The sequence below is a fragment of the Bemisia tabaci genome, chromosome 4, assembly GCF_918797505.1.
Source record: "Bemisia tabaci chromosome 4, PGI_BMITA_v3".
NCBI lineage: Eukaryota > Metazoa > Arthropoda > Insecta > Hemiptera > Aleyrodidae > Bemisia > Bemisia tabaci.
The window spans coordinates 1911277-1925605 of NC_092796.1; the positions used below are offsets into that span (position 1 = coordinate 1911277).

General features: G+C 43.2%; 1 non-coding gene across 1 annotated transcript; it reads right to left on the bottom strand.

The window, feature by feature from the left end:
• Nucleotides 1-12520: 12520 nt before the first annotated feature.
• Nucleotides 12521-12630, bottom strand: LOC140224561 (U6atac minor spliceosomal RNA). The gene has a single exon (XR_011899842.1). It is a non-coding gene; the product is annotated as a U6atac minor spliceosomal RNA (small nuclear RNA).
• Nucleotides 12631-14329: the final 1699 nt, after the last annotated feature.

Sequence of the window (14329 nt, forward strand, 5' to 3'; positions counted from 1 at the left end):
ACAATGCGCAATTAACTCTGTCAATTTTTGAAGTGAATCTTGCAGGGAACATGTTTCACTCATGATATAAGTGAATAAATTTTTCTCTTTCTTTTAGAGTGTGATTTATTATTCGAACTTCGGCTGAACGCCCAGCGATAGTCACCGGATAGAACGCTAAATGGGAAATCAATGCGGGAACCACGGGTTTTATGCCCAAATTTTTCACAGCAATGTTTTGAATATTTCTGCATGACATTCAAATGATATTCGCTAGTAAATTGAATGATCTATAACCAGCCTCATTCACAAAAATGCATTTTTTTTTCATTACTTGCATCGGTTCTATCAAATGGCGATGGTTGTTTGGAGCCATACAGGGGTTTTGGGTGATACAGCACCATTTTTAAAGCAAAAACCCGTACTTACACTATAAAGTTCTTGATATGATTTGTCCTCCAGAAGCAGCACTTCAAAAGGTTAACAGAGAAAGTCGTGTTTTCATCGAGTAAGAGAGAAAAACTTGAGCGCTAGGTGATGTTACTGAAATTGACCCATCTTCAAGAACGACCAACTCGCCAGACAATCCCTTGAACCAAGTCTCGTCAAAATAAAAGAAATTATGCTACGACGTTTAAATTTGGCCCAGGGACTCTTCCTAGCTCCTAGTTACACCTCCTTGCGGTGGAACCCGAAAATTTTCCATCGTTCTCAAGTTACAGCAAAATTCCGGTTGTTTTGGGTTCCTCCTCGTAGTGTGTATTACTGACTTTGCCCGTGAGTAATAATTATACCGGAAATGTTCCCTCTTCCGAATTTTTTTAAAAAAAGAGGGGAAAAAATGAGACAAAATTTAGGAAAGTAACCGATGTTTCTACAGTTTATTAGTTCAAAAGGCTGCATTCTGCACACTTCAGGTACTTGTTAATGTTATAACTTGTAATCGTTTAGGGATTTTACACACAAAGAAATTCTCCCAAATTAGATGACATGAAAAACAATTACGACAATCACGAGTCGGCCTCCTATAGTGAAGTGGTTGTGGCGCTACCTCTCTATGATCGGGAGGTTCCGGGTTCGATTCCCGGCCAGGGCATCCCGAATTTGTTGGTCTCAAAAATTGGTTGGTTGCATGGGACTAACTGTGTTCGGTAGGGACGGATGAGGGACGGGACTAAAGCGCAGATTGGATTACCTTTTTCAAAAAGGAACCACTATTTCTGGTCCATTTTAGAAACAGCATTCATGCCATTGGTTTCCCTATGCAGATATGTGCTTTTGTGGGAGAGCCAGAGATAGTGGCTCGTTATTGCAAAATGTAATCCATTTGAAGTAGTAGGGAAAAAAGAATATATTCATTCTCACATGCGTCACTCGATGATTATTTTTTTTTTATTTTTTTTTATTTTTTTGAAAATTTCTTTTCATAAGTTTGACACTGTGCAATGACTTTTTGGAAAGAATGAGAAATGATTTTTTTTTTTTAAGATTAAGGCTCTAATGAGCCGAGGATTAAGGAACTGTTGGAAGCGCCAAGAAACATGGCTAATATAGGCGGTGAAACTTCCAAATCACGTATCCATCCCATTGGCGGTTTCAAAAATCTTCGCTCCTGTTTCATTTTTTGAAGGAGAATAATTATTCAGAAGAATGACAACATTATTCCTTGAATTAGTCTAAGAATTCGCCTCGCACAAAGAAGAAAGATCACTGAAATATTTAAGAATCGATCGATGTTGGGTAGTTCTCTATTTAGAGAATAACGTATCGATGGTGAAACTCCCAAACCACGCATCTCGTTTTCAGAGTTTAAAAATCGCCGCTCCTATTTGATTTTTTCAAAGGAGAAGAAGTCGACAATTTTTTCAAATTTTCACACAAATTTCCTCTCACAGGGAAGAAAAATCACGACAGTTTTTAAGTATTGCCAAGTAGTTTTCCAAATAAATAATAAAGTATGACGGAAAGTCTGCGGCGTCGCAAACCGATACATGTGGTTTGGAAGTTTTGCCAAGTATTTATTATATTCACTGCTCCCCCCAAAAATTGCTGCTCCCCCGCGCGGCGCGGGTGTGATACCTGGTCAGCCAGAGCGAAAGAGAAAGGTGCAAGCTGCAAGGGTGCCGTGCAACGCAGAATCGGCGGAAGGGTGCAGGGCAACAAGACGGCGGGGCCGGGGAGGGGAGGTCCACGCACTGAAAGAGCGCATGTCGTGGTGGAAGTATCATACAGGCGTCGACTTGAGTTAATAAGCGGCGGCCACGGTTTTAAATCCGATCCGAGATCTGATTCAAAAGCCGGGCCATTTGGTATCCGCTCATATGAGGGGATTGAATACCAGCGTCTTTTTCTGTAAGTTCGAATACTTCGAACCCGAAGCAGCGGCTTTGCTAATGAGTTTCGGAGGGGAAATCCAACCGCCGCGGGACAAGTTCTCGGATCTCGAGCGAAAACGCGCTACCTGCCATCCGAGTTCTGGATGAGTATTTGTAACCCGAACTAATTGCCGCTTCATTGGAATACTGATCGATGAGTTGATTAAATACGAGATTTTGAGGATAAAGAACTCTGATTGTAACTCTCTTCTATTTTTGTTTGTTTGAGTGCGGGTCGCATACTCTAGCCCCTGAAAAATATGGAATATTTCACAGCCTCGTGAAATTTCGTGAAATATTTCACTGAAATTACCAATCTCTCAAAATCTTACTTACGTTTCATGCCACCGTGGTCTTTGTTAGTGCCGTTTACGAGCTTTCTGGCGCAAGACTGATACTTCACGCCCGCTAAACATGATTTTTTGGCAAGGATAGAATGATTCGCCACCCGTTGGACTTTACTTTTCCTTGTTACCTGTGCAGACATCCCGGCGCGTCTAGTTTTTGTGGCGGTGATGTCGCCTCGGACAAGTTTAGTGGAAGCAGGAAAGAGGAGCCTCCTGCTCCTCCTCCACCTCCTCCACCTGGGCCACCTCCTTGGCGGGCCTCGGGCCAGGATTGAGTCATCGGCGAATTACGGGCGGCTCGGGATGGACCCGCGGCTGGATTTCGATTTCGCTCGCGTAGCGTCGCCCGTCGCCGCTCGGAGCGAGTCGGATTTTCCTGCGGCCACGGCCCCTGGCCAAGTCCAATTGTGAGCCGACCGGGCAGCTAGCGCCGCAAAGTGGATCAGTTCAAACGGAGAGCTCGGACAGGACTTAACCAGGGTGTCTACAAGTCCGGAAAGTCCGAAAACAGTACTGATTTTTAAGGTCGGTCTGGAAGTACTGAAAAAATGCGAAATTCCGCAACAAGGCCCGGAATTTTTTCATTTTTTCGTCATTTTTGTCGCAATTTGAGTGGGAAATTCAAATTTTTTACATTTGCTGAACTTCGTCAGTTGGAGGCACTGAAAAAGTACTTAATTTTTCTGTTGAGGAAGTACTGCATTTCTTGGAAATGTACTGAAAAAGCACTGTAAAAGTGCTGATTTTTAGCCAGCCTGTCTTAGTAGGAACTCTGATCGATTCAAAGGGAGAGGTCGGACAGAACTTTACAACTTTAAAAGCATATCTATATGTTAGCATGAAATTTTGATGTTTCAAAAGTGGTTTCATTGGTTTTCTCGTAAAATTTTCCATGTTAACAAGCCCTTTCAATTAAAATCGTGACGATATAAAGGTAAAATTTTACAATTTTATCAAAAATTTCATGTGCGACTTGTTGGAAAGACTCTGTCGAGTGTGCGGCGACGGGGGGCAGAATCCGTTTCGGGCTCGAGTCCTCGCGAAAGTGAGCACTTTCTCCGCGCCGCCGCCCCGGCCCCGGCCCGGCTCCGACTGTGCGCTCGTTGCGCCTCGCTGCCGAGCCGTCAACCTCACTACCGAGTCGTTGCCTTCCCGTCTGATTTTTTTCTTCGCTCACAGTTGTACAGAGCTAAGAGGCCCTCCACTCGTATCTTGGAAATGGTGGAAGCTTTTATTTTCCGGACTGCAACATTCAACTGTCGACTTACCCACTAGGTCCATGGTTAACATCGTCTTTGGAGTTTCGGATTGCAAACACGCCAAAGTTAGGGAAACTTGTTCGGCTCATGGCGTCACCCGAAGCTCATCATCCACCTAGTAGGTAGGTCAACAGCCGAAAAAAGGGTGATGACTGTTGCCCCTCTATAATTGCCTCTAAGGAAATGTTGAACCCCCGAAAGTTAAAGCTTCCACCTGTCGCCAAGAGGTCAGTAGAGAGCCTCTTGTCTCTCGAGTTGTATGCTCTGGCACCACAAGTTAGGGCCAGTATGGTAAGTACTAACATCATGGCGGCTAGCGACCGGGAAATCCGGGAAAAGTTGGAGAATGCAACTCGACCCGGGATAAGTCAGGGAACTTCGTCAACGGTCAGGGAATTTGTTGTGGAGCTGGGTTCCGCGCTAAAATCGGGTCCGCTACGGACCAGCCGATCGCGTTGTTGTGCCAACGTTTCGACCACATCAATTAAGTGCCCTTACGTTATCGTAAACTAGTCAGGGAATTTCATATTCAGAACTCTAAATGGGATTCTATGCTCCGAGAACTAGACCCATAATTTGGATATTTTATCGAAAGTTGACAACGCTGGATTCTGGCATTGGCAATGCCAAGGCGTCTATTTCTCGGCTCTCTATTGACTCTGTCAATCCCCATTGACTGCAAGCCACGCCGCGCCGGCCGGCTGCGCCGCCACCATATCCACCAATCATACCCCCCCTCCTCCCCCCACGGGTCCCCTGCCCGCCTCCTCTTGGGGCACCGCTCGCGAAATTGCAGATTCGCGTGGACTGGACTCGTGGAAGAAGGAGTCACTTCATCGCGTTTATCTCGGAGAGTATGCAGCTCACAGCACTCAGCTATTAATTTATGAGATTGAAGCCCTTCACCGAGTGTGTAGTTGTTCGAGAGGAGTTTTATAATGCACCATGTTGTTACGTAAGGTGACATTTTGACTATCCACAGTGTGAAATTTGATTCTTTCCCCGTTTGCAGCTGCTAATTTGGGGCGCGAAGTGTCGGCTAGTCTTGCGAATATCCTGGGAAATGGGACTTAGAGCCAAGGACTTTAATTTTGCTCAGAATTGTCGTTTACAATTTCCGAAGTTCGGTATAGTCACGGAAACTATTTTGAGCGCATAGGGCGCAAGTTCTGAAAGCGTTTAATTGTAAGAACTTCCGGTTCCAAAGGGACCGATGGGACACCAAATTGGGCTTCGAGTGTGTCTACAGGGCCATAACAAGTAAGGAAACCAGCGGACACAATCTATGGCAATATTTTACCCAAGAATGTAAAGGATTCTCATTCGTTTAGACTGCCATGGTCACCTATGTCACCTCATTTTTCCGCAGATTCTCTGGGTTTTTCATGTTTTTTTCCTAAATTTAATCCCCCCCCCCCCCCGGTCCTATCTTAACCGTTTGCCAAAAATTTTTGAGAACTAACCTGACATGGCAAAGAAAGATTAAAAAAACGCTCAGAGGATGAGTAACGGAAGAAGAGTGAAAATTCGTAGCCTGAATGTGTGTTTCCCTGACTGATGATGAAGGGAAGGCGAAAGAAACTAAGGGTGCCACTACCGCAGTGAATGAAGTCATGAACCGAATTATTCAAATCGCGTTATCTCGGTTAATATCAACGTAAAAAGTTGCTGTTTGGACGGACCTTATTATATTTAGCTGATCTACAAAAATCATTAAAACACGATTCTGTGCGACCAGCGCAGCTGACCCATCGAAAGGCACTCTGGATTCCACCCCGGTGCCTCTAGGAGCGTGGCGCTTACCAAAGATCACGGTACCCGTCTGTAACAACGAATAGGCAGGAACTTTACAACACTATGAGAAAGAAGACGTGATTTTCTGTTGATACATTGGTTGGCACCGCTCCCGACAATCATCGAACAAGGAGTCTCGAGAGTTGCCGACGGTTCGGAAGCTCGGGTCCAGTGGCGTGGCGTCGCTTTGCGATATATCGATTGATCTGCCATTTGAAACCTATGGAAAAGGATCGATAACCAGGGTATTCGCAACGAACACCTCAATAATCGATTCTTTACCGTAGCTTCAAATGGAGAAATATCGATAATCGATCAATGACGCTCGGGTCCGAAGCAGCGGCCGTGCGTGGCGCTCAGCACTGTCATTGTGAGCTTGGGCGGAGGCTCGCGGAGCTTGGAAAGTCGAACTTGGTCATGCGAAACGAGCGGAATAATAAGTGCGGGCCTCGATTTTGATTAATTGTCTTGGACGCCGCGCGCCGCGTCCAGCGTCGAAACAGCCAGCAGCGCCCATTCGCCCAACCCTGATGGCGCCCCGTGCCCGAGCCGCGAACTTGCTGCGTTGTCCTTGGGTCAAGGCAGGCGAAATGTCAGCATGTCCTTCTCGTGGATTCAAGCAAAATTGATCGGCCTCCAGAGCATGGAGAAAGTCTCCGTTGGGATCGACATGGACGATGGACAGACTTCGAAAATCCTCAGAACTGGAATCGATTGCTGTTCGGTAGACGGAGTGAGGTTGAGAATCGAAGAACTACAAAACATGTTGCCTCAGTAGTGTCTAGTTGCCACGGTCAGGGAATACTCGGAAAAGTCCAGAAAAACCTAGAAATGCTAGGGAAAATGACGAAAATGTCAGGGAAATCGACGAAAATGTCAAGAAAAAGGACATAAATGTTAGGGAAAAATCGTCAAGTCACCTTTATATGCTTTCTCGAATGAGTTTGACGTTTAAAATAACAAATTTTGCCTAAAAACTATTTCTAACTGTGTGCTATCAACAATCTGGCATTTGTTCAATTGTCAGGGAATACCAGCAAAATTTGTCAGGGAATTTCCTTTTCCGAATTCTATGGCAACCCTATAAAGTTGTTGCCAACATTCTCGACTTCTAACTTTTTTCAATATCAACTTGTAAATAAAATTTCAGCATGTGATAATTACGTTGAAATCAGTAAATTTAAAATTCTCGTTCGTCAGAGAAAATCTTTTACAAATATGACAAAAGTTAGGTTTCACAATTCGTTGCCCGACTGACAAAAGGGTGTAATTACACATTTATATGAGCCCGGAAAAGCATTGAATTGTATGATCGACAGGGTTCATTGCGAAGTGTTTTTCGCCTGGATGTCTGGAGGGGGACGAATATTCTCTCCTCTCTTCATCAGTAAACTTATCAATCATTATGCAGCCGCAGCGCATAGTGATAAGTATTCCATCACAAATCCTACTTCATTAAATTGTCCAGTGGCCCATTCAACTCGAGTAATTATAAAATGATATGAAACGTACCCAAAATAGATAAAATGTCGATCAAAAAACCTCTTAATACATGTTGAACATATAGTTCGACAGCAGGCTGATTTTTGAAATTGATAGACAAAGCTATAGACAAAAAAGACAAAAGGGATATGGAGGGATACTACTGGTGGAAGCGGGTGGTTGCAATGGACAAAGAAGGTGGATAATAGACTAACTAACGGCAACCCACGAGAGACCCTACCGTTAGAGTCCATCTTTTTCTCCTTTACTCAATAGGAACCAACCATTTCAACCAATGGGATCGCGTCATACTCCCTATGTCTTCTTTGTCTATAGCTTTATCTATCAGTTTCAACCATGAGCCTGCAGGTTGCTTTTGGTACATGGGCTCATTAAAAGCCAAGAAGAAAAAAGCTTATCATAATTTTAAGAGATGGCAACGGTGTGCTCCGACTGGGTGGCAGCCCCCCTGGCCACCGCAGACGGCTTGGGAGTCTTGTACATACTTACATCTTTCAAAAAGTGAAATCACACTCGTATACTCCCGTCATCGCCTGCCCCCTCCCTCCGCTCCCTTCCAGGAAAGCTCCTGGAGCTCTTGCCACAAGCATGAAGGGAGCCGCCCCTGCCCCCCTGGTCTATCCCTCGTCTATATTTGAACCCTCCTTGATCGACTTGGCCTGGTTCGGGCCCCGAGTTGATGAGGAGTCGCGTTTTCGCCGATATCAACTGCCGCGGCGCGGCGGCTTGGTTGGGCCCATCTGGTAAAGTTTTAGGGGAGGCGGGGGGACCCGGAAAGAAGTAGTGAGTGTCGTTACACCCAGCGACGATAGATTTTCAAAATTATTATGACTAATATTATAAACGTAAGCAATAAGAATGCTCTTTCCTGTGCCTGTTCGTGGGTCAGTGTAAGCGGCGTATAATTCGCGCGGGAGAGCTTTCAAACTTTAATGAACAACCTTAAGTACTCCCGTTGTCCCAAAGCGCTCTAGTAATCGTTAAAAACTTGAAAAGTCGGTATAATTTTCAACTGTCGTAGTGGTTAAGAAGTAAATTGTAAATTGTAAAATTCAACTAACTAATTATTTAATTATAACTGAATACATTAATATCCGTCCAATTGAGGCCGACCGAAACTTTTCGGTTGCACCTCTTCTTATTTTCAGCTTTGTTCCTTTTGTTTCTTCTGTTTTTATTGTATCTCTATTGATGTTTTGTCTGTGCACGGACCGCTCATGGAATCCTAGTCTCTGCACAAACCGAAAAACACTCGGCCCCCAGTCGATTACCAAACTTCTTAGGCGCCCATAATGTATAAAAAATCCTATCCTCCCATCACGAATCAGGGCCGGGCGCTGATCATCGCTTCTGATAATGGCCGCACCCAAATGAACAAGCGTTGAGGTCCAAACCCTGTTAATGGAGGTACTCACTCTCAACCGTCTACCACCGACCCGCATACTGCCGTGCTAAGGAAAAATGTCGTATGAACCTTCTGGCGTTGCCAAATTTCCTTCGATGAAACACGAATTTCCTCATGAACTTACGAATATTTTTCTTCCAATTTTTCAGATAATTTTGTTCACAATTTTGTTCCAAAGCCCCTGAAAATTTCAAGGAAAAGTACTTATATCTCTCTTCAAAAATGAACATTCTATTGAAGGAAATGTGGCAACTCTGGAATGTTGATACGTCGTTTTTCTTTAGCACAGCAGCATAGCTTTTTCTCCCGAGACACAGCGATGATGATGACCGCACCGACTTACTCAGCCCACCTGTGAATTTATGGAGCGTGCCGTCATCAGCTTTCGACCGAGGATCGACTCTCGATCGATTAGTCCTCGCGATTTGAATGTTAAGTCTCGCTGGATCGATATATCGAGGAGTGGTCGAGCCCATTGGCGCGTGGCGGCCCTTTCGGGAGTTCGGCGGTGCGCGTCATCGCCTGTTTTGTTTTATTGGGTTCGCGCGATGGACGTCCAGCGCCGAAGTCGCGCAATGAATAATGACTGATCCTCGCCTCGTTGCCAGATTTCGCTGTTTAACGAAAATATATAGCGCGGCTAGAGGGATGTGGCCCCCGAAATTGTGAATTGAACTTTTAAATTAGGGCCAATCGCAACTTAAACTAAGAAGAAAACAATTGGTGTGCGCATCGGATTCGTAATTAATTTGGAGTCTGCTGACTCAGTTGGTGCCACAATAGAAATTGTTCTTGTCCAATCGTTTTTCAATTCTCAATATGTGGAGGGACCTAATCCTGGTTCTTTTTGCTCAAAAATAAATTACGTTTTCACCCTTTCTCCGACTTCTCAGCTTCCTCGATTGGACCGAGTTCATCAGAAAGGAAGCAAGGTGGGAAGTTTTATTCCTACATAAGCATCAATGTAGAAAATAAACTTCAACCCCTCCTCCCGTAAACTATTTCATTTTTTTCGACTTTCAGTTTTTGGCAGGAGAGAGTGTACTTACGACTAGTGGAACTCAAAAACATTCTGAACTTAATTTTTTCGAAAATGAGGGTTGGTTCCTTTCTGATCAACTCGCGGTCGAATTTTCCTTTCTGTTCTCGCCATCTTCGTCCTCCTTTTTCGCTGCCTTTTGCAGTTGATTTCGCGAATCGTGTGTTTTTCATCGACGACTTTGCAACAGCGATGAGCCAAGTGCAGCTTGATCGGGCCGCGATGGGGCGTACGTAGGACCGAAGCTCAGCGTTTATTGTTTCGCAGCATTTTGGTCGATAGATAAGCCAAAAAAGGCGCCCTAGCTAATCCGGGTGTTACGTGGCTAAAAGCTTGCCCACGCCAGCCGAACCGCATCGCACCCGGCGATAAATCCTACCTCCGATTAAAGGAAACTTGTTCCCCTGGCCGTAACTAAGTACTTGCCACCGATGACCTCCACCGTCGACGCAAAATATGAGAATTGTAATTTCGAATAAATCAATAATTTTTAATTTCAATTTCGTAATTTTGGTCTTTGGGTGAGCTAAGAGTCAGTTTTTCTGGTTTCATTCCTGAGTTCCTTTCCTTTTGCATTTATTTATTTGTGTTTTTTACTCTTATTCTTCTCACAGATAAGCATACCAATGAAATGTATAAGTATGAAAATCTGAAAAATGAGATAGAGGTATCTCTGTTTAGAAGAGTTCCCCTCTTAATAAAATATTCCCTGCTTTTTCCAAAAATATTTTCCAGTATGTCCACCGGGGTCATGATTATTTGAAGTTTACAATTCTGAAACGTAGTCAAAAAAACTTTCCGAAGATTTTACCCGCCAAGTTCGGGGTTCAAATTTTCTGATCGAAATGCAGCTTCAAGTATACTTTACACTGTCGTAAAGCATCTCAAAACTTATTCTGAAGGATTCAGAAAATGCGGAACCGTAAAAACTGGATTCTGCGTAAAATTGAGTAAGCCTCCCAAAAAATGAGGAAATTATAACGTTACTGTACTCCAAATTTTTACAAAAATAGTAAAAGTTTCGAAATTTCGTTGGCAAAATTCAAACTTTTCCTTACATATTTGTCACATTTTCTAATACTTCAAGTATAATTTCTCTGTTTTTAAACATTGAAATATTCCTAGCTTTTTGGGAAGGAGACTTTATAGTATATTTTATGCGCTAGTTTAGTGAAAGAAAATGCTTTGTCAGCACAAAATTTTTATCCTGTGGAAAAAAATCCTTGAAAATGTATCATCTTTGAATTTTTTATCTCCTATTTCTCCATTTGGAAAGAAATTAACTCAGCACGCTTATGCTTATTTTATTAGATAACCACCAGAAAGAAATTTCAATTTTTATTGCTTTATTCAACTTGATATACCTATCTTAGATTTTGGCAACATTTCTCGTGCCGGAAAGTCCAGTTTTCCGCGGCCGGTTAGACTATTTATTTGGTTTTAAAGAATGAAAAAAAAACGGGGAAAAATAATATATTTTTAAGGGTGTGTTTATTTTTAATATGATCTCTGAATGAATTTTCAGTAAATTTTCTTCAAACTTGAGCAAATTGAAAGTTCCAATTCCAGGACCCTGGGCCTCGCGCGCTCTCGTTCTAAATGCATTGTTCATTTTCATTTAACTTTCCTCGCTTGATGAGCAAGCGTACCGCACGGCCTTGTCAGGGACACTAATAGGAATATCAAAGGGACGAACTGATAGAATTACACTCTGTTGAAATTATGATTTACCCGAGGGTCTCATTTCAGGAACCTTTGAGCCCGTCGCGCCAGAGGGACCGAAAAGTGCGCGTGAGGGGTTGCAGGTCAGGGTCCAAAGGGTTGCTTTTTGCCACTTCGTGGTATGCACGAATTCCGAATCCATCTGTGCGCTGTGGATTATGACCGACAGAGTTTACACGTGTGCGTGTTTGAGTTTACATTTATGTTTAGCAATTAGAGCTCTCTCACTCGAGCTAATCTCGCAGTTTGAGACGAGGACACGTATCTATAAATGTGGGCGAGCTATGTGAAAAATTACGTCACAAAACATTTGATTGTATAATTTACATTCTCAAGTACTACTACAGTATAGTATATTTTCCAATGGGCAGTCGCGCTGGTCACAGAATCGTGTTCTAATGCTTGATTCTTTTAGATTAGCTAAAAATATTGAGATCTGTCCTAGCTGCAACTTTCCACGTTGAATATTAACCAAGATATCGCGGTTTGAAAACTTCGGTTTAAGACGTCATACACCGTGGTAGTGATGCCTTGGTTCTTATCAGCTTGCTTTCATCTGAGCTTCACATTGAGTACCCATTGCAAATGTGTGTCTCCCTGACTGATGAAAGCAAGGTGGAAGATACTGAGGGTGTCGGTTAATATTCAACGTAGAAAGTTGCAGTAGTTTGGATAGATCTTAACATTTTTAGCTGATCAACAATAATTAAGCATCAAAACACGATTCTGAGACAAGCGCAACTGAACCATTCAAATTTGTTATTCTTGAGGAAAAACTTTGATGTTGAAAAACCAAAAATTGAGATATTTGGCACCATGCAGGAGACTTTCGAGCGAAACAGAGGGTATATGGCAGCTTAAAGTTAGAATCATAATTTCATCCATTGAATTTTTTTCCTACGCTCTATCGATGATATAAGTTTCTATTTTTCAAGCGTGTGCAGAAAAACAAAAAAGCTGGTAAATTTACAAGCCATACGGTATATAAATATCTATTTTTCAAGTGTGCGCAGAAGAACAAAAAGTTGGTAAATTTATGAGGCAATCCGTATAACAATCGCCAAGTAACCCAACAAATCACCCAGTAATTACCGGCCAAAAAAATGTGGTTAAGATGTCACACGTAGTGTGACGAGTGCCTTAACCAGGTATGTGTGTTCCATCCTTGTCTAGGGGAGTGCTAAACGTCTCTCCTTTCATACAACACGGGGTAAGTGGCGTTAGGCGGGTGCTTATATACCGCTCCATCGGGAAAATAATCCGATCTTCGCGATCGTTACATTTAATTTAAAATACTCGCATTAGTTTTTAAAATATCTCGAAATCTTTAGGAAGCAAAATTATTTTAAATAATTCATCTGCGATATTCTGAAAACTGAAAAGTTCTAGTGCTGCAACTGAAAATCCGCCGTTCAAATCCAGTTGAGGATGGTTCTCAACCGGGTTAGTTCCCAGCCACCCGACAGATAGCGCCAGACTCGTAGCACGCGCACCCACCTAAATCGGCCGGAGCTTGGTTTGCCTGGTTCATGTAGTATTTCTCCCCTCTCCCTCCTCCCCTCTTTTTCTTTCCAATTGATAACCCGTAGACCTCACTACAACGTGCAACCCTAATTTTGTATCTTCAGTTTTAGTTTAGGGTAAATGTAACATTTTCCGAATTTTTCAAGTCGCGTCCGAGTTTGACGTTTCGAACGACAAATCTTGCCTGAAAAGTATTTCTAATTATGTTTTTTTAACCATCTGACGTATCTTCAATTATCAGGGAACTTCACCAAATGTGTCAGGGAAACTTCAGGGAATTAACATCGTACATACGTATACGTCGCAATATAGCATTCCTTGGCGCTCTACGACAATCTCCACTGCCCCCTGTCCAACCATAACTCTTCGGGCATTTGAGCACCTCTAGGGAATTTCAGTTTCTAAATTCCGTGGCAACTCTGAATTAGATTACTTTTTCTTTTTTTCTTTTTTACCTTCCAAAGAACCCAGTACATACAGACAGTGGGAGCCGAAAAAATCATAGCGTGCACAAGCGTCTCATGATCGCATCGGGTGGACCAAGCGGAGGCTCTGGCGATAATTGAAGAGCTCCGTTTGTGAGCAGCGGAAGCGCGGAAAAAGAATGGGGCGATTACGGTTGAGATTTCTCCAGTTGGCGAGCGACTTCCTTGCCGGGGCCGTGGAGCCCGATTTCAGGTCCAGTCCAGATCTGGACGAGCGGAGCCCGAGCCGTCATCCAGATCCAGCCCGGATGAGCAAATATCATTTCAAGTTTGACCGGATACCTGCTCCGACCGCTCCGCATTGACACACGCTTCACCGATCTCGCTCGCCCCGCGCGCGCCGCCGTACAGTAGAGCCAGTTTTTCGGGAGAGGTTAAACACTCTCTGACTCAAATTCAGGGTTCCCACAGTCAGGGAATACCGGCAAACCGGAAAATGTCTGGGAATTTTCAAAAATCACGAAAAACCTGGAAATCTCAAGGAAAATGATGGAAGTATCAGGGAAAATTTGTTAAATCACCTATATAATATGTGCTTCAAAGAATGGGTTTGACGTTTTCAACAACAAATACCTAAAGACTATTTCAAATCATGTCTTTTTACCATCTGGCATATCTTCAATTGGACGGAGTTAAACAGAAAGGAACCAAGCCACATCGGGATCGAACCGAGGTAAAGAGGTTTAAAGTTTGGCTCCTGCGTAAGACTCAATGTAAAAGATAAACTTCAAAATTTGCAAAATTTGCTCCAACAAAAACTTTGAATTTTTGGCGATAGATAGTAGAGCAGTGGTTAAGTTCAAAATCACTCATAACTCAATTTTTTCCAAAATGTGGGTTGGTTCCGTTCTGCTTAACTCAGTCCAATTGTCAGGGAATTTTACTCGAATGTGTTGG